The following is a 26168-nucleotide window of genomic DNA, read 5'->3' on the forward strand; positions in this document are numbered from 1 at the left end:
CTCCAGTATCATTCAATTCATTGCAATGAACATTGCTTTACCAGTCAGGAGGTGTCAAACAAGCAACACATATTGGCCTCTATGGGGGGAGTTTCAACTATCAGCGTGGTACATCAAAGCGACACTACCATACCATGCGAATACGCTGAGTACGCTGATGTCTTTGATAAAGGCCAGGCAGAACAATTGCCTCCTCATCGACAGTATGACTGTCCAATTGAATTGATTCCTGGTGCCAAAATCCCTACAGGTCGTTTATATTCACTGACTCCAAAAGAAGACGTTGTGTTGAAAGAATACATCGACAAAGCTTTAGCAATGGGTTTCATACGGCCATCACAATCACCTGCTGCGTCTCCTCTATTCTTTGTTCCGAAGAAAGAGGGAGATCTAAGGCCTTGCATTGATTACAGGGCACTTAACGACATCACCATAAAAAATCAATATCCTTTACCACTGATAAACGTTCTATTGGATCAATTAGGTACTTCCAGTTACTTCACCAAATTGGACTTGCGAGGAGCATACAATTTAGTTCGCATTCGTGAAGGCGACGAATGGAAGACCGCTTTCAAGACACGGTATGGTCTTTACGAGCATTTGGTGATGCCTTTTGGTCTGTGCAACGCTCCCGCCACTTTTCAATTCTTCATGAATGATATATTCAGGGATATAATGGCCCAGTTCGTGGTGATTTATCTGGATGATATTCTGATCTATTCATCATCTTTTTCGGAACACGTCAAACACGTTTCTACAGTCCTACAAAGACTCAGGGAGAACCTTCTTTTTGTGAAAGCCGAGAAATGCGTCTTTCATTCACAGGAAGTGGAATTCCTGGGTTATGACATTACCAATCTAGGTGCTCGAATGAGCCGTTCCAAAGTGAAGGCCATATTGAATTGGCCTATTCCGCACAATGTCAAGTCATTACAGTCTTTCCTAGGCTTTGCGAATTTTTATCGCAGATTTATTCATTCCTTCTCCAAAACAGTAGCTCCTTTGACGGCTTTAACTAGTTCCAAAGTTACTTTCTGTTGGAACCAGAATGCCCAAGCGTCATTCGAAAAGTTAAAGGAAGCATTTACCACTGCACCCGTGCTTCAACATCCAGATCCAGATCGCCAGTTTATCGTTGAAGCGGATGCATCCAGTGTCGCTACTGGAGCGGTACTCTCACAAGTTTGCACAGAAACCAAGGAGGAGCACCCAGTGGCTTTCTTCTCTCGCAAACTTACCCCATATGAACGAAATTACACCGTCACTGAGCGGGAATTGCTGGCTATCAAGGATGCCTTCCGAGAATGGCGTCATCATCTTCTTGGGGCCAAACATCAGGTGTTGGTGTACTCAGACCATAGAAATCTTCAAGCATTCAAATCTATGAAATGCCTTACGGCCCGACAGGCCAGATGGCATGTCTTTTTTGCCCAATACGATTTCCAGGTCACATATCGTCCTGCCCGAGAACACATTAAGTCGGACGCGTTGTCTCGTATGGGTGAAGAGGCGAAGGACGAAGCACAAGTACAAAATCAGTTGTTGGCAGATCATGTAATATGTAGTTGTTCTGTTCAACCATCCTTAAAAACCGAAGTACAAGAGTGGGTGAAAAAACATCCACAAGTTATCCAGGATATGAATCTGGACGTACATAACGGTTTGCCTTTCACACAAGGAGTGCTCTACCTACCGACGTCTTCAACGCGGAATAAAGCACTCAAGTGGAATCATGATTCCTTGATCGCAGCCCATCTGGACGGAAGAAAACACTAGAGCTGCTCAAAAGATGGTGCTGGTGGTCATCCATGTCAAAAGATGTCATAGATCATGTATCGACTTGTTCTGTATGCATCCAATGTAAAAACACTCGTGCTAAACCAGTGGGCTTACTCCAGTCCCTACCTGTCCCTAACAAACCATGGGACATGATATCTATGGACTTTGTGGTAGAACTCCCACCAAACCAGGAGTACGATACCATATGGGTTGTAGTGGATTATTTCACTAAATTGGCTCTTTATATTCCCTGTATTGGTTTACCAACCGCTGCTGTTCTGGCTGACCTATTCATTCAACATATATTTCGTTTCTTTGGTCTACCGTCAGTAATCATTAGGGACAGGGGCTCACAGTTTGCGTCACGCTTTTGGAGAGCACTAACATCAGCATTACTGATTGATGATAGAATGTCCAGTGCTTATCACCCTCAAACTGATGGACAGACCGAAAGAGTCAATAGCACTATGGAACAATATCTGCGATGTTTGTGTCTGCAGTACCAATCGGATTGGCTCAAGGTCCTGCCGGCAGCAGAATTCGCCTATAACAACTCCTATCATAGTGCCATAGGCACTTCACCATTCTATGCGCTTTATGGACAACACCCCCGATCAATACCTTTGGACTCCAGCTTGTCTTTGGATACTCCTGCCGCAGGCCATACTTTTCGTGATCTGAAGAAACTACAGAGGAAAGTGAAGCAGCAACTGGAGCAGGCTAAAAGACGCGACAAGTTCTATGCCGATGCTCACAGAGTACCCGCACCTGTCTACAAGGCTGGTATGAAAGTATGGCTGTCCACTAAGAACTTGAGAATTCCAGGCAAAAAGAAATGATTGCCTAAATACATTGGTCCGTATGCAGTGCTCCAAGTAATCAATCCGGCTGCTGTCCGTCTAGCTTTGCCACAACGATGGCGAGTGCATCCCGTATTCCACGTGTCACTCATTAAGCCATGTTCTGAAGCTACTAGATTGCCTGTACGGCCTGTTGCTATTTCTGTGCGGGGTTCAGATGAATACGAGGTACAGGACATACTGGATATGAGACTAGGTTCTGGTAGGCCGTTTTATCTGGTGGATTGGAAGGGCTATGGTCCCGAAGATAGGTCCTGGGAACCTCTTTCTAATATTCATGCTCCTGCTTTATTGAAGCGTTTTCACACGAGAAGGGGAGAGGTTGCCCCTTTGGGGGATGGCACTGTCATGCATGCCGGACGTGGTCCTACCTCCTACGCTCGTAGAACAGCTAGACCGTTCTATTCCAAATGGCGGTTGTTCGATACGTTGCCGGGAAAACGACGTTTGCACTTTTCACGTCGCTGACTTCACGTGTATTCTGCTTCGTCACGTGAACTACGGCATTACGTATAAAAGCACCGTGGAAACTTCACTCGCTGCTTCTGATCGAATCATTTGGCGTTGTGTAGCCTTAACCTCCGATCTGCATCCTTGCAGGTTACTTCAGCTACTTTTTGGGCCTTCTATAGCGTGTTTTCCGCCACACGCTGATTCCTGGAGCTGTTTGTTCGCGTGTCCTTCCACACGCGCACGTTGTCTTCAAACGCGGCTGTCCTGGGCTGCGTGAATCCTGTTCGCGTGCAAACCCACAAGCGCACGCTATCTTCAAGCGCGGCTAGCCTGGACTGCACGAATCCTGTTCGCGTGTAAAATCCACACGCGCACGTTGTCTTCAAACACGGCTGTCCTGGGCTGCGTGAATCCTGCTCGCGTGTAAATCCACACGCGCACGTTGTCTTCAAACGCGGCTGTCCTGGGCTGCGTGAATCCTGTTCGCGTGCAAACCCACAAGCGCACGCTATCTTCAAGCGCGGCTGGCCTGGACTGCATGAATCCTGTTCGCGTGTAAAATCCACACGCGCACGTTGTCTTCAAACGCGGCTGTCCTGGGCTGCGTGAATCCTGTTCGCGTGCAAACCCACAAGCGCACGCTATCTTCAAGCGCGGCTGGCCTGGACTGCATGAATCCTGTTCGCGTGTAAAATCCACACGCACCCGTTGTCTTCAAGCGCTGCTGGCCTGGACTGCGTGAATCCTGCTCGCGTGTAAATCCACACGCACACGTTGTCTTCAAGCGTTGCTGGCCTGGACTGCGTGAATCCTGCTCGCGTGTAAATCCACACGCACACGTTGTCTTCAAACGCGGCTGTCCTGGGCTGCGTGAATCCTGTTCGCGTGCCAACCCACAAGCGCACGCTATCCTCAAGCGTGGCTGGCCTGGACTGCATGAATCCTGTTCGCGTGTAAAATCCACACGCACCCGTTGTCTTCAAGCGCTGCTGGCCTGGACTGCGTGAATCCTGCTCGCGTGTAAATCCACACGCACACGTTGTCTTCAAGCGCGGCTGGCCTGGACTGCGTGAATCCTAAATCGCGTGCAATTCCGCACGCGCACGCTATTTTCTTCGCCGCTGTGCAGAACCGCGTGTACTTTGTTTATACCATAAAAAGGGCGATATTTCCAAATCCTGCACCTTTGATATTAACAGGGGGATTGATTCATTTCTATACTTTTCTCTACGTGGAAAGGAAGCTTTTCAAGGATAATTGGAAGGTGACAGTGAACAGTACTTTGGACGCTATCCTGTGGTGCATCAACCCGTATCTAGCGTGAGCCTCGTTCCGTTCGGGATAAGTCTCCCTTACTAATCTTCCCTTCCTTGTCGTTTGTTCTACCTTTGGATTTCCTCAAGAGACTTCTGCTGGATTCTTCTGCCCTAGACTTAAGGTCAGTGTGTGCATTCATGTCATTTTCTGTTCTATCATACTCAGTTTGGGGCAGTTTCTTATGATACTTTATTTTGTTCTAGGCTGACTTCCTATACCTCACCCACGCCCTTTCCAGTGATCCATCTCTCTGCCTGTTTTATCAGTCAGAGAGTTGTATCATTTGGAAGGTCTAAACTTGACTTCACAACTATCAAATCGTGTGAACAGGGATCCAGAAGACCCTACCACCTCTATCCTTTTGAGTACCGTATCCTTTTCAGTCAATACTTTGGTGCTTTCTGACAGCCCCACTCTGGAGAGAAGTGCAGCCCCATGCCCCACCTAACCCCTTTAGAAAAGATTGAAGACTCATGTATCATAATCTAGGACATTATGGTGTTAAGTTCGGCTCTGGGTTGTGGGGGACAACATGTGGTTGCTTGTCACATAACTTAAACATAAATGCACACTGAGACAGATGGCCTCAGCTTAAACCCGCACATTAAGTGTCTTCTATCGTAGTGGTAGCTGACTCAGATACATTTATAACCAGGGAATTTTAAATCCTGGTCAATTATTTAATTTTCAGGCCTTGCTCGTGCAGCATTTTGCTCCTGGTTAAACAGACAGTGCACACCTCCCCATGTCAGTGCTTTTTTGGCTTGTTTAACACATCAATGCCACAGATGAGTACTTCTGTGTCAATTGATCTATAGATGTTTCATACTCTAGCTGTAGCCTGCGTTACAGATTTTGGCTGCCCTGTTACAAGTACTGCATTATGTATGTTTTACATATAGGCTCCACATTGTTTGTTTGTTTGTTTATTTGATATAGCGCAAAACCAAACCCGCCGGTAGCCAGGCGCAAACATTACAAGGATACTTGAGAACTTAGTTACAATGGAAAACAGAATAGGCAGTGGGACAGTTCAGCAGCGTTACAGTCTGAATATGCTTATACAAATGATGCGAGGTGTCAGGAGCATAAAGTGCTAAGTAACAATCAGCCACAATTTTGTAGTCCCGGAAGGATCCAGTGAGATTCCTAGATACGAGCAGTAGTAGACGGAAGTCTCTATGGGGCGTCAGGTTTAACAAAGGGTATAGTCGGGGGGGGTGACACTCAGGACGAGTAGTTCTGGTGAGAGGGTGATTACGTTAGATGTCATTCAATCGTATCCATGAAAGAACCTTGCGCCTGAAACTTAGATAAGGTTGGTCCTTTCTAAGTTCTAAGGGGAGTTTATTCCATGTTTGGGCTGCTATGACTGGAAAGCTAGCGCCGCCAGCTGTTCTCTTTTTGTACCTAGGCACCATCAGGGTATAAGCGTTAGTCATTCTTGTGGGACAGTTTGAGATTCTCTTGTTAATTATATTTGCTAGGTAGGGAGGAGCTATATTGTTGAGGCCTTTGGACGTGAGCGAGAGAGTTTTGAGGGTAATTCTGTCTTTAATTTTTAGCCAGTGGATGTTCCTTCTGGAAATAGACATGGGCTCTGTTGGGAATGTTTAAGGCTACTCTAAGAGCGTTATTTTGGAGTGTTTGGAGTTTGTTAAGGATATACTTGTTAGATCCCGCATATAGTGCATTGCAGTAGTCCAATCTGGATATGATAAGTGCATTCGCTAAGGTAATACAGCTAGCCTCTGTTAGGAATGGTCTACATGCTCGGATCAGTTCACAAGTATAAGCTGTGGAGGAGGCTAGGGAATTAATTTGTTTCTTAAAAGTGAGTGCTGTGTCCAGATAAACCCCCAGGGTTTTGACTGCAGGCATCACTTTGATGACATTGTTGTCAATGTTAAACGAGGCATAGTTCGGGTCCAGTTTTTTAATCACTGTCTCTGTGCCGAGGATCAGAATCTCTGTTTTGTCATCATTCAGGCAGAGGCCGTGGGATGCCATCCATGCCTGAATGAGGAGATGTATCTTGTTTACCAAAGCTGAGTCTTCCAGGAAGTTACCCGAAAGGGGGATGAGGATCTGAGTGTCATCTGCATAGTTAGTGTAGATGACGCCCAGTCTGTCCAACTTTTCGAACAAAGGTTTGGTAAAGATGTTGTACATCGTGGGAGACACACATGATCCCTGGGGGACACTGCAGGAGACTTGTATGGGATCAGCAGCTGCTAGGGTATCTGGAAAATGACATTCCCCAAATGTGCTATCGTGGACAAATCTCGCCACCCTCTCTGCATCGGTTCTTATATCTGGCTGAAATGAGAGTGCCTGGAAACACGGGTGTTAGACGCATCTGAAGGTCATGTGCCATCACTTCCTGTGATGTCACTTGGGGGGCAGGGTCAAATGACATCACTTCCTGTGATGGCAGGTCAAAGGCCGTATGATATCATTTCTGCTACACCTGGCATTTTGGTGAAATGGCGTCTCTGGTTTTATGCCAAACTATGTTCACCTTTGAGCCCAGATCCAGCAAAGAGGGGGAGAACAGCCCATTGGTCCTGCATTTCATGCCATGAGGGTAACATCAAAGGGTCAGAAACCATACCAGCTACCTTCTTCGGAACAATTATTCCATAGTTCTCCGGTGCCGTTCCCATAAAGCCACAAAAATCATTAGCTGCATTGGACAAGGGGCGGGGGGATAAAACATCCTGGTTAAGGTATAGCCTGTTCTCTAAGAGGTCAGGGGGACAGGGTCACCCCCAGAGGGATCACACTTGTCTTGTTCCCTAGGGGGTTTGAAGCTAATCAGGCTCACCTCCCTTGTCACAAAGGGGTTGGCTCGCAGAGGATGAATTCACTGGATTCACCACAGCACCCTATTACACCTTGTTTCCAGCCTGGCGAAGGTGCAGCTTCTAGTAGTGTCTTGAATGTCTGTGCTTGAAGGGGTCACAAGTACAGCTCCTTGAGGATGGGGGCAATGTGGTTGAATTTTCTTAGTCCTGTGATGAGGTATGCTGAAGCCAAGGTGGCACCTGGGACTTATGCAAGTAGCATGTTGCTACTGTTCAGGTGGGAGATGACCAGGGCTTGGACAACTGTTTGACACTCAGGGCAGGGATGAAAGGCTTGACTTTGCTCAGGAAAGCAAAGCGGGTTAAATGCTCCTTGAGCCTTCTTTATTTTTATTTATTTTATTTATTGCATTTATTACTCGCCCAAACCCTTGGGTACCACGGCGATGTTACAGACAGCTTGGTTAAAACATTTCTTAGAAATTGCCAATCGGGCGCAGTGCATGTGAATACAAAATAATCATACACGGAGACATTTAATGCAAGGCTTCAGTACAGTGATATTTCCTTAGTCTTGGCTACTCTAAGAGCGTTATTTTGGAGTGTTTGGAGTTTGTTAAGGATATACTTGTTAGATCCCGCATATAGTGCATTGCAGTAGTCCAATCTGGATATGATAAGTGCATTCGCTAAGGTAATACAGCTAGCCTCTGTTAGGAATGGTCTACATGCTCGGATCAGTTCACAAGTATAAGCTGTGGAGGAGGCTAGGGAATTAATTTGTTTCTTAAAAGTGAGTGCTGTGTCCAGATAAACCCCCAGGGTTTTGACTGCAGGCATCACTTTGATGACATTGTTGTCAATGTTAAACGAGGCATAGTTCGGGTCCAGTTTTTTAATCACTGTCTCTGTGCCGAGGATCAGAATCTCTGTTTTGTCATCATTCAGGCAGAGGCCGTGGGATGCCATCCATGCCTGAATGAGGAGATGTATCTTGTTTACCAAAGCTGAGTCTTCCAGGAAGTTACCCGAAAGGGGGATGAGGATCTGAGTGTCATCTGCATAGTTAGTGTAGATGACGCCCAGTCTGTCCAACTTTTCGAACAAAGGTTTGGTAAAGATGTTGTACATCGTGGGAGACACACATGATCCCTGGGGGACACTGCAGGAGACTTGTATGGGATCAGCAGCTGCTAGGGTATCTGGAAAATGACATTCCCCAAATGTGCTATCGTGGACAAATCTCGCCACCCTCTCTGCATCGGTTCTTATATCTGGCTGAAATGAGAGTGCCTGGAAACACGGGTGTTAGACGCATCTGAAGGTCATGTGCCATCACTTCCTGTGATGTCACTTGGGGGGCAGGGTCAAATGACATCACTTCCTGTGATGGCAGGTCAAAGGCCGTATGATATCATTTCTGCTACACCTGGCATTTTGGTGAAATGGCGTCTCTGGTTTTATGCCAAACTATGTTCACCTTTGAGCCCAGATCCAGCAAAGAGGGGGAGAACAGCCCATTGGTCCTGCATTTCATGCCATGAGGGTAACATCAAAGGGTCAGAAACCATACCAGCTACCTTCTTCGGAACAATTATTCCATAGTTCTCCGGTGCCGTTCCCATAAAGCCACAAAAATCATTAGCTGCATTGGACAAGGGGCGGGGGGATAAAACATCCTGGTTAAGGTATAGCCTGTTCTCTAAGAGGTCAGGGGGACAGGGTCACCCCCAGAGGGATCACACTTGTCTTGTTCCCTAGGGGGTTTGAAGCTAATCAGGCTCACCTCCCTTGTCACAAAGGGGTTGGCTCGCAGAGGATGAATTCACTGGATTCACCACAGCACCCTATTACACCTTGTTTCCAGCCTGGCGAAGGTGCAGCTTCTAGTAGTGTCTTGAATGTCTGTGCTTGAAGGGGTCACAAGTACAGCTCCTTGAGGATGGGGGCAATGTGGTTGAATTTTCTTAGTCCTGTGATGAGGTATGCTGAAGCCAAGGTGGCACCTGGGACTTATGCAAGTAGCATGTTGCTACTGTTCAGGTGGGAGATGACCAGGGCTTGGACAACTGTTTGACACTCAGGGCAGGGATGAAAGGCTTGACTTTGCTCAGGAAAGCAAAGCGGGTTAAATGCTCCTTGAGCCTTCTTTATTTTTATTTATTTTATTTATTGCATTTATTACTCGCCCAAACCCTTGGGTACCACGGCGATGTTACAGACAGCTTGGTTAAAACATTTCTTAGAAATTGCCAATCGGGCGCAGTGCATGTGAATACAAAATAATCATACACGGAGACATTTAATGCAAGGCTTCAGTACAGTGATATTTCCTTAGTCTTGGTTAAATAGCCACGTTTTCAGGGATTTCTTGAAACCTGAGAAAGTTTGCTCATTTTTGATGGGGAGGGGAAGAGTGTTCCAATATGTGGGTGCGAGGTATTGGAAACTACTGCCTCCTGCCTTGGTTGTCTTGTAGCGGGGGATGGCTAGGAGTAGTTGACTGTTGGATCTGAGGGGCCTCTTTGATACTTTTTTGGTGATGGCGTGGTTGAGGTAAATGGGGGCACAAGAGTGGATGCATTTGAATGTGACGCACAGGGCTTTGAATGTGACCCTGGCTTTGATGGGGAGCCAGTGATGGTTTCTTCTAATATTTGAGATGTGATCTGACTTCCTTAATCCAAGGGCCGCCCGAAGGGCTTTATTTTGAATAAGCTGTAGTTTGTTTAGATTGGCTTTTGAGGTACCCAGGTAGAGTACGTTGCAGTAGTCGAGCCTGGATAAGATTAAGGCTCTTGCCAGCGTGATACAGTTGGTGGGTGTCAAGAATTGGCGACTGAGAGCAATAAGTTTTGCGGTGTAGGAGGTAGAGGAAGAGAGGGCGTTAATGTGCTTGGTCATGGTGAGGTTGGCATCTAGGTAGACACCTAGTGTTTTTACTTGTTTGAGTACTGATATGTTTGTGCCATCGATGTTGATGGATGAGTAATCAGCATGTAATGCTTCTATTTTGGATTGGGAGCCCACAATGAGAACCTCAGTCTTCTCATCATTGAGACAGAGGCTATTTAGTGCCATCCAATTTTGGATTATGGCATATATTTTGTTGATAGTGTCGGTGTCTTGAGTGTAGTCTCCCGATAAAGGGATGAGGATCTGGGTGTCGTCTGCAAAGTTGGTGTAGATGACACCCATGTGGTCTAGCGCTGAGAAGAGGAGTTTAGTGTATGCATTGTATAATGTTGGTGCGAGACAGGAACCTTGGGGGACACCAATGGGTACTATGATGGGGTTGGCGGCTTCTTTACCTATGGCGACCCTGGAGGTGCGGTCAGCAAGAAAACATTTGATCCAGGTAGTAGCTTCGGTGGAGAAGTTGAAGTCTTTCGCTAGTGTGGCGCACAGTTTATTATGGTCTACTAAATCAAACGCTGCGGAGAGATCGAGTAGGAGGAGGATGCAGAGTTTTCCTGAGTCTCTGATGGTATCCATCTGGATTTTTAAGTCAAGGAGTGCCGTTTCTGTGCTATGGTTGGGGCGGAAGCCTGATTGCCTCGTGCCAAGGAGGTGGTTTTGTTCAAGGTGAGCTTGGACTTGGTTGTATGCTAATTTATCCAATATTTTGAGGAGAAATGGGACAGTTGTTATTGGCCTGTAATTAGTGGGCACAGTAGGGTCTAGGGTAGGTTTTTTCAGGAGAGGGGTGACCCAGGCTTCTTTGATGCTAGCTGGTACTAGGTTAGTATTGAAGGATGCGTTCACGAAGTTGGTGATAATGGGGGTGAGGGTGTGGGCGCAGGATTTGACTACTGATGCGGGGACAGAATCTCCTTTGCAGTTGGAGGCTTTAAGTTTGGCGATGGTGTCAAACACTACATTTTGGGATACTGGTGTGAAGTGGAATGGGGAGCTGGTGAATTCCTGATGTGGTCGATTTAGATTAAGGAGGACAGGTTTGTTGGCTAGTGATTGTTTTTTGGATGTGATTTTTACTTGGAGTAGTTCAATTTTGGCTGTTAGTGCGTCTTGAATAGTGGTGCACCATTCCTTGCTGGGGATAGTTGGGTTTATGGCTGGGGTAGGGTTTTCCAATTCTTTTAGAATGGCAAATAGTTCCTTGGTATCTGAGGTCGCATTACTGATCCTATTATTATACGCATTAGATTTGTAGGTAATAGTGGCTGTTTTGTAGGTTTTGTTTATTTCTTGGTAGGCTTTTTCTGCCTCTGCAGTAGGATGCTTTCTGAAGGCATGTTCACACGCGCGTTTGGTTCTTCTGAGGGCGATAAGATCATCATTAAACCAGAAGCTAGATCGCTTGTCTGAGCGTTTTGCCTTGGTGGTGAGCGGTGCTATAGCATTAATGGTTGCAGTGAGGCAGTTGTGATATATGTCTGCTAGGAGACAGGGGTTGTCACTAGTGATTGAGGTAGAATCTAGGATTTTTGAAAGAGGAGGCGTGAGGTTTTCTGGCGTGAGTTTGCGGGCGTTTCTAGTTTCATAGGTAATCATGGTTTTAGGTTTCTTTTGTGTGGGTTTGGAGGGATTGATTGTAAAGACAATGTTATGGTGATCGGTCCAAGTAAGAGGGGAGATGGCCTCAATGGTTATGGGGGTATTAAGGGAGAGGATCCAGTCAAGAGTCCTGCCTTTGATATGTGTGGGTGCATTAACTAGTTGGCTGAAGCCCATGTCCTTCAGGGCGGAGTGAAGTGATTCTGCTTTGGCATCTTGGCTGTCATTGAAACCTAGGTTAAGGTCACCCAGGATGATGTATTTAGAACTAGGTTTTATTAATGGAGCTAATAGCAACGGAATTTCAGTCTCTGGGTGGTTGTTGGGTCTAGGTGCTCTATAAATTACGATTAAATTAATCGTAGTTTTAGCATTTATGGGAAATTTTACGAGTAATGTTTCATACCCTTCAATACTTTCGATGGGACAAGATCTAAGCTGTAATTTAGTCTTGACTATTATAGCAACACCGCCTCCTTGTGAGTGGGTCCTATCTGTTCTAAATATGGTGTAGTCAGATGGGATTGCCAGAGTTAGTAGTGGACCTGATGCTTGATGGAGCCAGGACTCTGTGACTACTAGCATGTCGAGCTGTGATTCCATAATGAGGTCGTGAACTTCTATAGCATGCGCCCCTAAGGAGCGGGCATTGATAAGCGCTCCTTTAAAGGTGGATAGTAATTTATTGGGGGTGTCCGGGGCTGGTTTGGAAGTGGTGTTGGGTTTCTGGCTAGGAGTATGGTTTTGATGAGGGGGAAGTACTCTGGGCCTAATTTGTTTGGGAGGTGTGTGTTCATATTTGACTGGGTTGGGGTGGTTGAAAGTACGAGACCTTAATCGGAAGTGTCTTGCTGCACCTGTCACGGGGTTAGAGGATTTTTCAGTATGGCTGTGGTGAGGTGACTCTGCAGTGGGCAATACGTGTGAGATTGGATCAGGGCTGATGGCATGATGCTTGAAGGTATTCAGATAGGTCCTAGGGGTAAGACTTACGCTGTTTGGGAATGGGGGAGTGGAGGGAAGGAACGGTGTAGGACATGGGATAGGGTGATGCCGGGGGCATGCCGGCTTGCTGAGACCGTTGTTATGGGGCCAGTAGTAGTGGCCCAAGCAGGGTGTGTGGTTGGGGAGAATGCAGAACGGGAACATGATGAGGGACAAACAGGTTTGCATATTGGATTAGTGTCAGGGCGAGCTGCGACCATAAGGCACAAAGCTGGCTCCTCAAAGTGGTCTGTAGGCGACCAAAGGGCACAATACAGCAGTCTAATATGGTCTGTAGGCGACCAAAGGGCACAATACAGCGGTCTAATGTGGTCTGTAGGCGACCAAAGGGCACAATACAGCAGTCTAATGTGGTCTGTAGGCGACCAAAGGGCACAATACAGCGGTCTAATGTGGTCTGTAGGCGACCAAAGGGCACAATACAGCGGTCTAATGTGGTCTGTAGGCGACCAAAGGGCACAATACAGCAGTCTAATGTGGTCTGTAGGCGACCAGTATTTGAGACCGGGAGCACATTTCAGTAAAGCGGTTAAGATTACTAACATACAATAGTGTCTCCGGTGCTGGCATGTACTTACAGTACGTTTTCATTGTCCGAGTGGTAGTCTATCGGTTGGAGTGTAGTAAAATTGTGCAGGGGGGTGGCCACGCCGCGCTTCCATGCGCGTAACAGGCGCAGGAACAGGCCTTTGTATGGCCTTCGTGTGCGCCGCCGTCGGATCCGCCTGCCGGCAGGAAAAGCAGATTCAAATGCGAGGCTCAGCCTCGTTCTCACGCCGCGAAGCGCCCGGCATGTGGGGGTCAGGCAGGGAAGCGAGACAAGGTCAGGCAGGCCTTGTTGCGTGCATCGGGTGATGCCGCACAGCTTAACAGCTGTTTTCCTGGTTGCTGCAGTGAGGAGAGGGCTCCTGCCCTCTTCCCTTGGCAAAGGGGACGGAATGAGGGGTCCAGGGCGCAGGAACAGGCCTTCCTTGGTGATTTCTGCTTTGAATGAAAGGTCAATCGATAGCAAAGCCAAGACATTTTGCGCTTGATACGAGTCGAGGGGTCAATCATCGAGCATCATATCAGTCAGCTAATTCTGCACTTGGGCATGCTTGTTGGGTTCCCACGTAGAGGTCTAAGGTGACAGGGGACAGGATGGAACCCTGTATGACTCTGTAAATTACAAGGCATCGCTGGTATCAGTTGTTGCCTGTTTGGATGAGTTGGTTTCTGTTGGAAAGGTATGGGGCGAACCACTGCAGGACTGTTTGTTCTAAACCAATGAGCATGACAAGGACTTTGTCAACTGCATCGTAGGCAGCAGAGAGACTGAACAAGTAAGCAGGGGTCCCCTTTGTCCAGGATATGAAGGGTATCCGCATTTCCCATCTTGGCGTTGGCAGGTGAGTGTGGCTTGGTGTTTGTCCCTCCTGGGACTTGATTTAAAAAAAATAATAATAACTTGAAGGTCAACTGGTGCCCCCAGCCCCGACCATCTTCCTGCTTCACCGCTCCCACTTCCTCGTTGCCTCCCTGCTGCTGCCTCCCAGCCCGCCCCTCCACCTGATTGGCGAGCCGTTCCTCTGTTGCCTGGCTCTTGTGCCGACACCGCTCCCTGCCCGCCTTTCCCATCATGGCATTAGCAGGTGAGTGTGGCTTGGTGTTTGTCCCTCCTGGGACTTGATTTAAAAAAAATAATAACTTGCGGGTCAAATGGTGCCCCCAGCCCCGACCGTCTTCCCGCTTACCCGCTCCCAATTTCTCGTTCCTTCCCTCCTCACGCCTCCAAGCCTGCCCCTCCACCTGATTGGTTCAATTGTTGGTCTTAACTGACCCTTCCTGGGCAGCCCTCTGCCCGTGCAGCTCCTGTGGCTAAGGGCCCCAAGGCAAAGGGTGGCTCCTACAGAGGCGGCTCCTACAGATGCGGCTCCAGCTAGTGTCTGCAGGTGTCAGCAGGGGAAGCCAGTGGCCAGCCATCAACCAGCAGCGACTTGTAAGGTAGGAGTGGGTCGGGTGAGGAATAGAGTCATCACTGTACCCTGAAAACCCTGCCACAGAGCAAACTTACCTACACTAGAATAATATTGGGAGTATTAGCCTGTGCCATGCTGGAATAGCGCTGTGACATTTGTGAAAGTATTTAAATTGCAGTGTGAAACCTAGTCCTTTTTCCCGACTTTACAGGACTATCAGACCTGGGTGTGTTGTCTCCAGTGTTCTTTGGTTTGCCTTCCTATCAAAGCATTCATCTAGCAAACTGTTCTACTATTGACTGAGCTCCTGTCATCTTGTTCAATTGTCTACTATTGTCTCATCTGCCTGAGCCCCTCTGTGTCCTTCCCTAGTGTTCTCCCCACCCGCACCCACCACCCCACCCCCTTCCTCTTCTCTCCCTACCTACTCTATGGTGCTCTCGGTTTCTCCCATCTTTTCCAACTGTTTCTCTATCGACTATCCTGCTCTCCTCACTAAATGTGGTAGGAAAAAGTTTAAAAAAGACATCCTGGTCTCCAACCCAGGCCTCCCTATCGCTGACAAATATACCAGTGCTTCCTCCAGGCAAACCCTCACCGACATCCTCTTTGTCGTTCCTTCACCAGACCTACGGCTTCTGTGCTCTCTCCTTTCTCTTCTTCTCCTATTAATGGTGGGACCCGGTGGGAGGCTCTCCTGGCCTCCTTCCACTCTTCTAATGTCATCATTAATGTTTACCTGAAGTGGGCCCATGGGTAGCACAACTGGAACCGAAAATCAACAGATCTTGGCAGCCATAACGGAATTGAAGGACTCCTGGGGGATAGCTATGGCGGATTTAAGGACCTCCTTGGAGGCTAAGATCGACGCGGTGGGGATAGATGTCAACTTGCTGCGACAAGATGTCAGGGCGCTGGCAGACAGAACAAGCAGCCTGGAAAGTGCAGTCAAAACTAACACGACCACCTGCACTGACAATGCAAAGGAAGTCCACATACTAAAACAGCAGGTGGCCAACCTGGAGAACCGTGCAGAGGAGGCGGAAGGGAGAGCGAGAAGGAACAACATTCATGTGGTCGGGCTGCCGGAAGGAGAAGAAGGCCAAGACCCCACAGACTATGTGGAGAACATGATCCTGCAGGAAATTGGAGCTGACAATCTCTCTCAAGGATTCACAGTGGAGCGCGCACATAGAGCCCTCACGAGAAAACCAAAGCCCGGAGCACCTTCTCGTGCAATAATTGCCAAGATTCTGAATTATAGAGATCGTGAAAAGATCTTGGAGTATTTCAGGAAAGGAGGAACGATAGACAGAGCCTCGGCCACCATCACAGCTTACCCGGATTACAGAATGCTGGTCCAGAGGCAGAGATATAGTTATGTGGCGGTGAAGAGACGGCTGCGCGCGGCCGGCATCAAATATATGCTCCTGTACCCCGCGAGACTGAAAGTACTATATAAGAGTCGAATGTTCTTCTTTGACACCCCAGAGGAGGCTGCCACATGGCTGGACCTGCAGGGCTGCCCGGAACAGGATGCTACACAAGCCCAAGGAGAACAAGATAAGTCACTGCGGCAACTCATGTGGACAAGCATAGCACACGGTGAGGTTATCTTGGCAGAAGCTTGACAGGAACTTTAAAAGATAAGAAGGGATGGGTGGCGCAGAAGCTAGGTTTGGATATCCTAGATTTTAGTAAGTGGCATTGGACTGGAATATAGAGCTCTGATTGCATAGATAAATTGGATAATAGCATGTGGTTGAAATGTGGCAGATAGGAGCGGCAGAACACAGGTACCTTACCCCCTAGATAGTGGTAGAAGTAAGAGGATAGCCATTAGGGCTAACCCACCCCGCTGGGCTTCGAGTACAGGTTATTGCCAGAAAGTGCTAGATGCGGGGGTGCCTGAGATCCAGGGATGGAGCTGGGCAACTGTTGGGGTTGGTGAAGTTGGGGCAGGGAAGGGTGGCGGGAGGGAGAGAGGGAGAGATGTTGGGGGTGTTTGTAGTTAGGGGAAGTTTGAATTGGGGTACGAGCCTATATATACGGGAATGTGAAAGGGGATTGGTCTGCACTGACGGGGAGGGAATGGGAACTCTAACAAGCCATGGGGGACCTTAAAATAATTACATAGAATGTCAGGAGCCTCAACAGTTATCTAAAGAGGAACAAGGTTATGTTGTACCTGCGCAGACAAAGGATAGATATTGCGCTGCTGCAGGAGACACACCTGACACGGAAAAAGCTGGGAATGGTGGGGAAGAAATGGAAAGGGGTTGTGGCGGGCTCGACATACTCTGCCTATGCTAGAGGAGTGCTCATCTGGGTGGTGCCGCATGTCCCATTTCACTTGTTGCAAGAAACTGCGGAAGCAGATGGGAGAATGGTTATGCTGAGAGGACTGGTGGAAAACAGGTAGATATGCATTGTGAACACCTATGCCCCCAATCAGAATACGGCAACATACTTCAGAACCCTGAGTACTAATCTTAGCTTGTGTATGGGGAGTGCGGTGATCTGGGGTGGGGATTTCAACTCCGTACTGAACCCTAGGGTGGATAGATCAGATCGGAAATTTGAGAGACCTGCCCCAGCGGCGAAAGCGTTACAGACATTTTTAGACGACTTTGGTTTGGCGGATGTGTGGAGAATGAAACACCCCCAAGAAAGGCAGTACTCGCATTATTCTGCTCTGCAACAGTTGCATACGAGGCTGGACTATGTCTTTGCCACGTCCGAAATAATGGTGGAAACGGTGCAGGCAGAATACAAGGTGAGGGTCCTGTCGGACCACTCGCCCTTGGTTATTGGCTGGCAATACTGCCCTCCAAGAGCGAGGATCCCGGCATGGCGTCTCCGGGCAGAGGCGCTTAAAGACCCCCATTTTAGGGAAGAGATCATAAACTACTTTGAGGAGAATACGGGTGTCATGATCTCTGCTTCCAAAAGGTCAGGGTTTTCCCAACTCCCTTGGAAGCAGATCCATAACCCAGGTTCCGAGTGCCAACCAGTCCCAATTGGGACCTTTTGGACCCAGTCCTGGCGCCAGTGGAACCAGGCTCATAAATATGCCCAGTCCCAGCGCTGGAAGCGCCGGGCTCATAATGCTTAGGTGGACTTACCTGCAGCAGACCATGCTGCTTACTTGCCTGCCAGTTGAGCCTCTGATCCTCTTCTGTTTGGAACTACTTTTCCTGTTGGGTGGGGCAGGAGCCACTCCCTAGGTTCAGAACACTGGAACTCTTCTGGAAAGCAGGAACTCTTTTCTTACCTAGGCGTGGCTGTGGAAGGAGACACCTAAGCACTACAGGAGGCTATTTAAGCCACACCCGATGGATGAATCTTGCTTAGCGTTATTCTGCATCCTCTGCAGCAGAACGCTCATCGTGTCTTCTGCATCTGATCCTGGGCCTAAGGAAAAAGGCTTACCATCCTGAATCCAGTCTTCAGCAACACCTATAAAGACAAGAAAGAACAGGTTAGCATTACGGTCTTCAGTGACAGCGCTTCACTTACCTGGTCCATCGGCTGTCACCAACGCCTCGCGCTGCATTCCGGCATCTGAAAGACAAAGGCTTACCTACTCTTCGTGCGCTCCAGAGGTCTTCGCACTGCATTCCGGCATCTGAAAGACAAAAGCTTACCAACTCTTCGCACGCTCCGGAGGCCTTCGGCGCTGCATCCCGCATCTGAAAGACAAAACAAGGTGCGTTTAAAGACATTGGGGAACTTTAATACTCACGTGCCATTACTCCTTTCCACATCTAACCCAGTGGGGCTTCCGGCACCCTGCAGCCGCTCCGAACTTGTACCTGCAAAATAAAAAGACAGTTAGAGCGCATCGTGAAGCAAGCAACAAGCGCTTACTTACGTGCTTCCAGGCGCTTCTATTCATCACACGGGCTCCATCTTCAACTCACTTCAGCCCGTCATCCGCCATCGCCGGAACCCTGCAAAACAAGAGACATCATTACTAAAGACTTTTAAAGACATTAGAATTACTCGAAACTTACCGTTCGTGCAGTAAACGACGGACAGCAGTCCTCTGAAGTCAAGAGGCCTGCTCCCCTTATCCAGTGAAGAAACTGGTTACAGCACCCTGCCCCGAGGCAGATGGAGAGCACGGCGTTCACTTACCTAAGGTGAGAGCGTTAACCTTTGGGGTTCTACAGGAGAAGAGAAAGGGAAGAAGAGAGAGACATTCAATAACCCAGTTCATTAATCCCATATTTTCTATCTGCAGACATCTTACCCTTCGAGTCAGACATACAGTGCACAGAGGTCCAGCCCAAAGAGCCAGCCGTGTGTTACACATCACCTTTGAAGATACGGTATACGCCCAGTCAAGACCGGCGCCTCTACGGGAATCAGGTGAGCGTTACAACGGGTAGCGTGGACTCAGCGAGCACGCTATGGGAAGGCTTTAAGGTGGTGATGCGGGGCGAAGCCATAGCAAAATCTAAGAGCCTGCAGGGGGGAATCCTGGCCGATCTACAGGAAGCAGAAAGGGAATTGGAAGAGGCGCAGAAGGGGAGTGACGATACTGAAAGAGATATGGAGTTGATATGTAAACTACAACAAACATGAGCAGAGCGATGGGATAGACTGAGTAACCTTAATAATAAGAAATATATAGAGAGACAGCATGCGGGTGGAGATAAAACAGGAAGGCTTTTGGCATGGTTATACAAAAGTGAGACCCCCAGACCCACTATTAGGACGATAACAAGAGAAGATGGCAGGATAGTTGACACCCAAGAGGGAGTGAATCAGGAGTTTGTAAATTATTACAGTGAACTATACAGAGGTGGGGAGGAAAGCAGTCATGAAGAAATAGCAGATACCCTAGAAGACATAGGTTTGCCTAAGATAAGTGCTGAAGAACGAGAGGAGCTTGATGCACTGATTACCTTGGAGGAGTTAGAAGAAGTGGTGAGACAACTACCTACTAGTAAGACCCCGGGGGCGGACGGGTTTCCAAGTGAGTTTTATAAGGTGTATAAAGCAGAAGTGCTCCCCCCGATGTTGGATATGCTAAATGAGGCATATGAGATGGGACGGCTGCCAGAGTCATTAAGAGAAGCGATCATAATACTGCTCCCTAAACCTAACAAACCCGGATATGGCTGCGGCTCCTATAGACCACTGTCAATGCTGAACCAGGACAGCAAGATATTGACGGCTGTCTTGGCAAGCAGGCTGCGCAGAGTCATTGGCAAACTAATACACCCCGACCAGACGGGCTATGTCCCGAATAGGAACATAACGCATAATCACAGACGACTCCATCGAGTTGTTGAATGGGGGAGTACGAATGAGGGCGAAATGGCGATAGTGTCCCTGGACGCTGTGAAGGCCTTTGATTCTGTCAAGTGGCCATGGCTGCTGGCAGCCTTGGCGGGCTATGGTATGGGACCTGGATACATAAAATGGGCAAAGATGCTATACAGTGAACCGTTGGCCAGAGTTAAAACAGGAGCAGTGATTTATGAGAGATGGCAGCTAGGCAGAGGTACCAGACAAGGGTGCCCATGGTCCCCTATGCTGTATAGATTAGCCTTAGAGCCTCTGGCGATATACCTCAGACAACAGTACGATACTATAGGCATCGAGGTGGGAGGGGAGCGACACTTGATCTCCTTGTATGCGGATGATTTGCTGTTGTACCTGAGGTACCCAGAAGAGAATCTCCAGTACATCCTGGAGGTTATGGAAAGGTATGCAGGGCTGTCTGGCATAGCGGTGAATCCTCAGAAATCTGTTATTTTCCCGCTAGGTAGTTATAAGGGGATCCCTGTCGCGCGATTGCCGGTGCTGCAGGCTCCTTGGGCTGTTGGAACTTTTCGGTACCTTGGGATAGATGTGTACCATACGGTAGAAGGAGAACATAGGCACAATACCGAGGTAGCCATAGTGAAAATCGAAAAGAGCATGACATTTTGGATGAAGTTGCCACTAGCAATGATGGGGCGAGGCGCAATGCTCAAGATGGTGGTCTTAACCAGGCTCCTGCATTATTTTGGGAACATTCCGTACCTAATACCTAAGAAGTTCTTCACTAGACTGAACAGTATGTGCAGGGATTTCCTGTGGCAGGGCACCAGGAATAGGGTAGCACTATGGAAGTTGCAGAACTTTTATGAAAAAGGGGGGATAAAATTGCCTAACTATGAGGTCTATTACGTAGCGAGTCAACTGCAATATATTGCTAAATGGCTCTCGGATGAAGCGACTCCTGAATCCAGGTTGTTTGGAGCAGACTGTGCCCCATTTTATTTAAAAGAGGTGATCTGGCTGTCCAAGACAGAAATGAAAGCGTGTCCTAAGATGATGATGCTTGGGTGGAGGATCTGGCACCGAGCATGCCGGATGATGGAAAACTCAATCCCATGCTCTCCGCAGATACCGCTGGTTACGCTGGCTGGGAAAGATAAGCAGCTACGAATGACAATTAGGAACCACTGGGAATCGGTGGGGTTGGTAACCATGGGAGATGTTTGGCGGGAGGGGACTATCATAAACTTTGAAGAGCTAGGAGAGGAAGTGGGGTTACATGTGGGTCAATTTTTACATATCATAGAATGGTGCAGAAAATTAAGACAACTTGGCCCGAAACAGTACTGGAAGAAGAGCCAGATGTTACCGTAGATATGATATATGATATGATGGAAGGAGGGCATGAGATCTCTAGATTGTATGAAATGGTGATGTCCAAAGTTGGTAAAGAACCAACACAACTGAGACTAGACTGGGAGGCAGAGGTGGGAACTCCGATAGAGGACGGGATGTGGGAACAAGCCCTGGGGTACCATAAAAAGGTGTCAAGAAATGCGCGACTAAAACAGATACAATTATATATTACGCACAGGGCGTACATGACACCCCTGAGGATATCGAGGTTTGAAAATGCTGGCAGACAAGCATGTCCCAAATGCGACGAAGAACGGGCTGATATGGTACATATGTTTTGGTCCTGCCCGGTGATTGAGCGCTTCTGGAGCGAAGTAGCCGGGAAACTGGCGGAAAAGGGAGTCACTATGGTCATAGATTCAGCCTGGGCCTGCTTACTGGGGGGGTTCCCTAGATCGCAGAAACTTAAGCATGTCAATAAACTAAAAGATTTAGCATATGTGCTCGCAAAAAGGAGGATCGCCATGGAATGGAAAAATTGTCATAGGCCACGAGTGGAGATGTGGTGGAAGGATCTGCAGAAGTGGGCGGAGGCGGAGACCATGGTATGGGAGGAAGCAAGTAACATAGGAGGAGAGGAAGAGGTGGGAACCCCGATGGCATGGAAATCGCTGGTAGCGGAACTGTTTGGAATGATACATGATTTGTTAGAATCCACTGAAAGTGGGACCCCACCATGCGGTGCGGATACAAAGTGAATAAAATAAATAGGCTCGTAAGGGGGGGTGGGATAAGGGGAGCAGTGACTAAAAGTCTGTAATGTACAATGTGAAAGCAGTACTGTCGATACTTGCACTGCAGTTTTGTTTGTATTGGTTTTGTTTGTTTGAATATGTAATAAAAATTGTTTAAAAAAAAAAAAAGAAAATTAATGTTTACCTGAATGGTACCGTCTCGGTCCAAGGCCCTCAGGCTAACCTCCTCTTTGATAGACGCTTCCCGTGCCTCATCAATTTCCTTTGATCTCCTGCTGTCCCTACTTCCCTCCATGGCTTCCTCGCCTTCCCCTGCTGTCTCTTCTTGGCTACCTTGCCCTCTCTCCTCCTTCCTCTTCTGCTCCCCTCAGGCATCTTCTACACCTCCGCAGGGCGTACCTCTGATTTGTACCCCTCCCTGGAAGTCTTTCAAGGACAGCAACCCTCTCCATATTGCCGCTCTAAACTCTCGCTTAGCTGTCAAACACTCCTCTGACATCTGCCGCCTCCTCGAAGAACTTGACCTTGATGTCCTCGGTCTCACTGAGCCATGGTTCATGGCCAGCTACATCACAAGCTTTGACACTCTTCTCCCTGATGGCTACAAGATCCTCTCCATGGCCAGGTCCAATCGTTCCAAAGGGGGTACAGCCCTGATCTTCCCCGAGTGGTTTCCTGCCTCTGTCATTCCTACGCAAACCTACTCCTCTTTCAAATGCCTCGTCTGCAGGCTCTCTCTCTCCTAGCCATTCCCTCACTGTGGCTACCATCTATCGGCCACGTGGTCAGATCTCTTTCCTCTCCGAATGGGAAGACCTCTCTTCTTCCCTCCTGGTCTTGACCACTCGACTACTCGTTCTTGGAGACTTTAACATCCACCTGGATACTTCTGGACTCTTTTGCAACCTTTGTGATTCTCACTCTATCCTCCCTTCTGGCCCGACTCACTCTGCAGGTTCTGATCCCTACAGACCTTCCCCCTTCTATCCCTCTCACCACTCCTCTCTCCTGGAGTGATCACTTTCTCATTTCCTCCCAGCTCACTCTCTCCACCCCTTCGGTGAAGCCAACTCCAGCACTGCCTACCTTCTCAGTTATCCGACCCATGAAGCGTGTCAGTTGAGGCTTTCGCTGCCACTTTCTGGCCCCCTCCCCCCTTTCGGCTGACTAACACCCTGACACAGCCCTTCTATGCTCCACTCTGCTATATCTGATACTCTTGATGTTCTTGCCCCTGTCATGAGGATCTGCTTGAAGCCTAAAGCGAAGTGCAACTCCTGGTACGATTCAGACCATGTCACCATTAAGTGCAAGGGCAGGGTGGCTGCAAGGAAATGGCGTGCTTCCTGTACATCCTCTGAGAAACTGGCCTGCCGCCTGCTCCAAACAATACCAGCTCTCTGTCCGCACCAACAAGAGAGCCCTCATCCAAGCCTGCATCTCTGCGACACCAAACAACTCGGCCGAACTCTTTAAAATCTGCAAGGAGCTGGCCAATCCTGCTGCAGTCTCTACCTATCCTGTCCCTTCACAGGCCCTCTGCACAGCTGTGGCTTCTCATTTCATCTTTAAACCTTAGGACATCCTGTTCTCCCTCTTCCTCTCCTCCTCCCTCTCTTCCTCTGGCCCTTCTGTAGCCACCTCTCCTCCTTCCTTCTCTGCCTTTCCCATGTTCTCAACAAACAAGGTTTCTAGAGAAGTCCGATCTATGAGTCATCAAAAGAGGTTCTCTCCTGTTCCTCTAAAACCATCGAAGACCACATTGACACCCTGGATCCTTCTTTGGCTGACTTCTGCAACCACTCCTTCGCCACTGGAGTCTTCCCTTCCCCCCTGAAGAACTCCCTTGTGCACCCTCTTTAATAACCCTAAGCCGACCCCTCCTGCCCTGCTAACTACCACCCAATCTCCATCAGTCCTTTCCTGGGCAAACTCCTGGAAAAGCTGGCCATCTCCCAGCTTAATCTCCACACTGAATTGGTTGGTTGTCTCCATGATCATCAGTCTGGCTTCAGAGCTGCCAGAAGCATGGGAACTGCTCTCCTGAACATCCGGGAAGACCACCTCTCCAACCTTGACTCCAATACCCTGTGTGTCCTCATCTTACTTGATCTCTCTTCTGCCTTTGACACAGTCAACCATGCCATCCTGCTCAACGGTCTGCGTGATAACATGAATATCACCGATCAGGCCCTGACTTTGCTGACCGCGTTCCTCTCTGATCGACCCTGCCAAGTCCAACTTGGGTCCTTCCTCTCCTCTATCCATCTCTACCTGTGGTATTCACCAGGGTTCTAACCTCTCTCCCTGGCTGTTCAACTAATACATGGCACATCTTGCCCACCGCATTGCCGCTCTCTGCCCCAACTTTCAGTGCTATGCGGGCGACACTCAGCTCGTTTTCAGGCTCCCTTCCACCACCTCTTCTTCTCCAATCTGTCTGACTGTCCACTATCCGGGAGTGGTGTGCCGCCAATGATCTCTGCCTTAATGCCAGTAAGACAGATTCTCCTCATAGGCACACCTGCACCCTCCTTTCCTGTCGCTCTCTGGCCGGCCTCTCTTGGCCCTCTTCCTTCTCCCACCTGTGAGGCTAAAAACCTCGGGGTCATCTTCGACTCCACTCTCTCCTCACATCTCTGACATCTCTAAGGAGTCTCACTAGCAGCTGCACCTCCTCAGGGGTGTTAGGGAGAATTCTCATAAATTGCTAATTTCCCTTACCTACTGAGTCCCTCAGCAGCTTTGCTGGATTCCTAGGATTTATTTTTTTCACCTGGTAAGAGTGTGAGCCTTTTTCCCCACTCTTACATGTGTTTTGCTGTGTGTGTTTTCACTTTTTGTGTGATCTTGGGCACTGGAGCCTCACCTACTTCATGGCCTCATATTTTCCATGTGTGTTACACAGTACCTTCAGTGCAGTGACACAGGGTGGTCTTTAAGACTTCCCCCTGACTCCATTTTCCGGGGCTGACTACTGTCCCCCAGAAAAGGTAAAGTTGCCATTAACTTTATTTTAGTCACTTTAAACCACAGACCCAGTACACCCCATCTTACATGGAGTATTGGAAAGGGTCAACTCTTATCCCTTTTTGTCTGTGTCTCTTGGAGCATTGTTTCGCTCCCCTTACATTAAGACTTGACTGGTGGCAGTGGTAACTACCCTAACTTTTCTACAGCGATTATCTTATATAAATGTGGTACTGTTTTAGGCTATTATATTAGCCTCAAGCATAAACCAGCTTGACCAAATACATTTTATTTTGGCTCCGGCTGGGTTTATTCGACATTTCTTTTTGTTAAAGTCTTTCTCGTGTTTTTCTCTGTGCGCCAAACCGGCGATTATTCCTTTGTTCGCTGTCTTTTCACAGGCTTCTGCACAGAAGCCCTCCTTAAGGCGCCTGAAAGTCTAGTTATGATATGATATGGCATTTGTAACGCGCCTATACACAAGTGTTTCAAGGCGCGAAAAGGTAGGCAGGATGTGAGGGAGGTAACCCAAGTTGCACTCCTGTTTGATTGGCTGAGGGGACTGTCCTTGCCAGGACAGCCACCCTGCTGTGTGATTGACAGCCAGGCTGTATGAATGGGGGAAAACTGCATAAAAATCAGGTCTCTGGGACTGGAAAGGCAGAGTCGCCACTGGAAAGAAAGAACCAACGAGGAACTGGCAGAAGAGGATCCCTACGATGACTGAACCGCCCGGTGAAGCCCTGCTGCAGGTCCGAATCTCCAGAATCCGACGACAGAGACAATACTCTAGGAAACTACTTCCCTTGAGCTGGTGGGACCAACCAGTTCGCCCAAACTACAAGCCAGGACCCCTCCTCTGGTCGAATTCGCTGTACATAGCTACAGTGAGCCGGATAGCCAGGAAGGTGGGACCCTGCTTGGGTTTTAAGGAGCGCACCTTTTATTTGTTGCTTTGCTCTGCTGCTGGTTTCTTCCTTGGGTGGCGCAGGACCCTCCAGTCTTCCTACTTCGTGTCAGTCCGACAGTCGCTTCAGGAACCGTGAGCCTGCAGGAACCACCTGGAATGTCCACTTCAGCTACAGTACCCTCTCCGTTTTAAGGTACTGTGCA

This window comes from Ambystoma mexicanum, chromosome 3p (assembly GCF_040938575.1).
Source record: "Ambystoma mexicanum isolate Mex_15411 chromosome 3p, UKY_AmexF1_1, whole genome shotgun sequence".
Lineage (NCBI taxonomy): Eukaryota > Metazoa > Chordata > Amphibia > Caudata > Ambystomatidae > Ambystoma > Ambystoma mexicanum.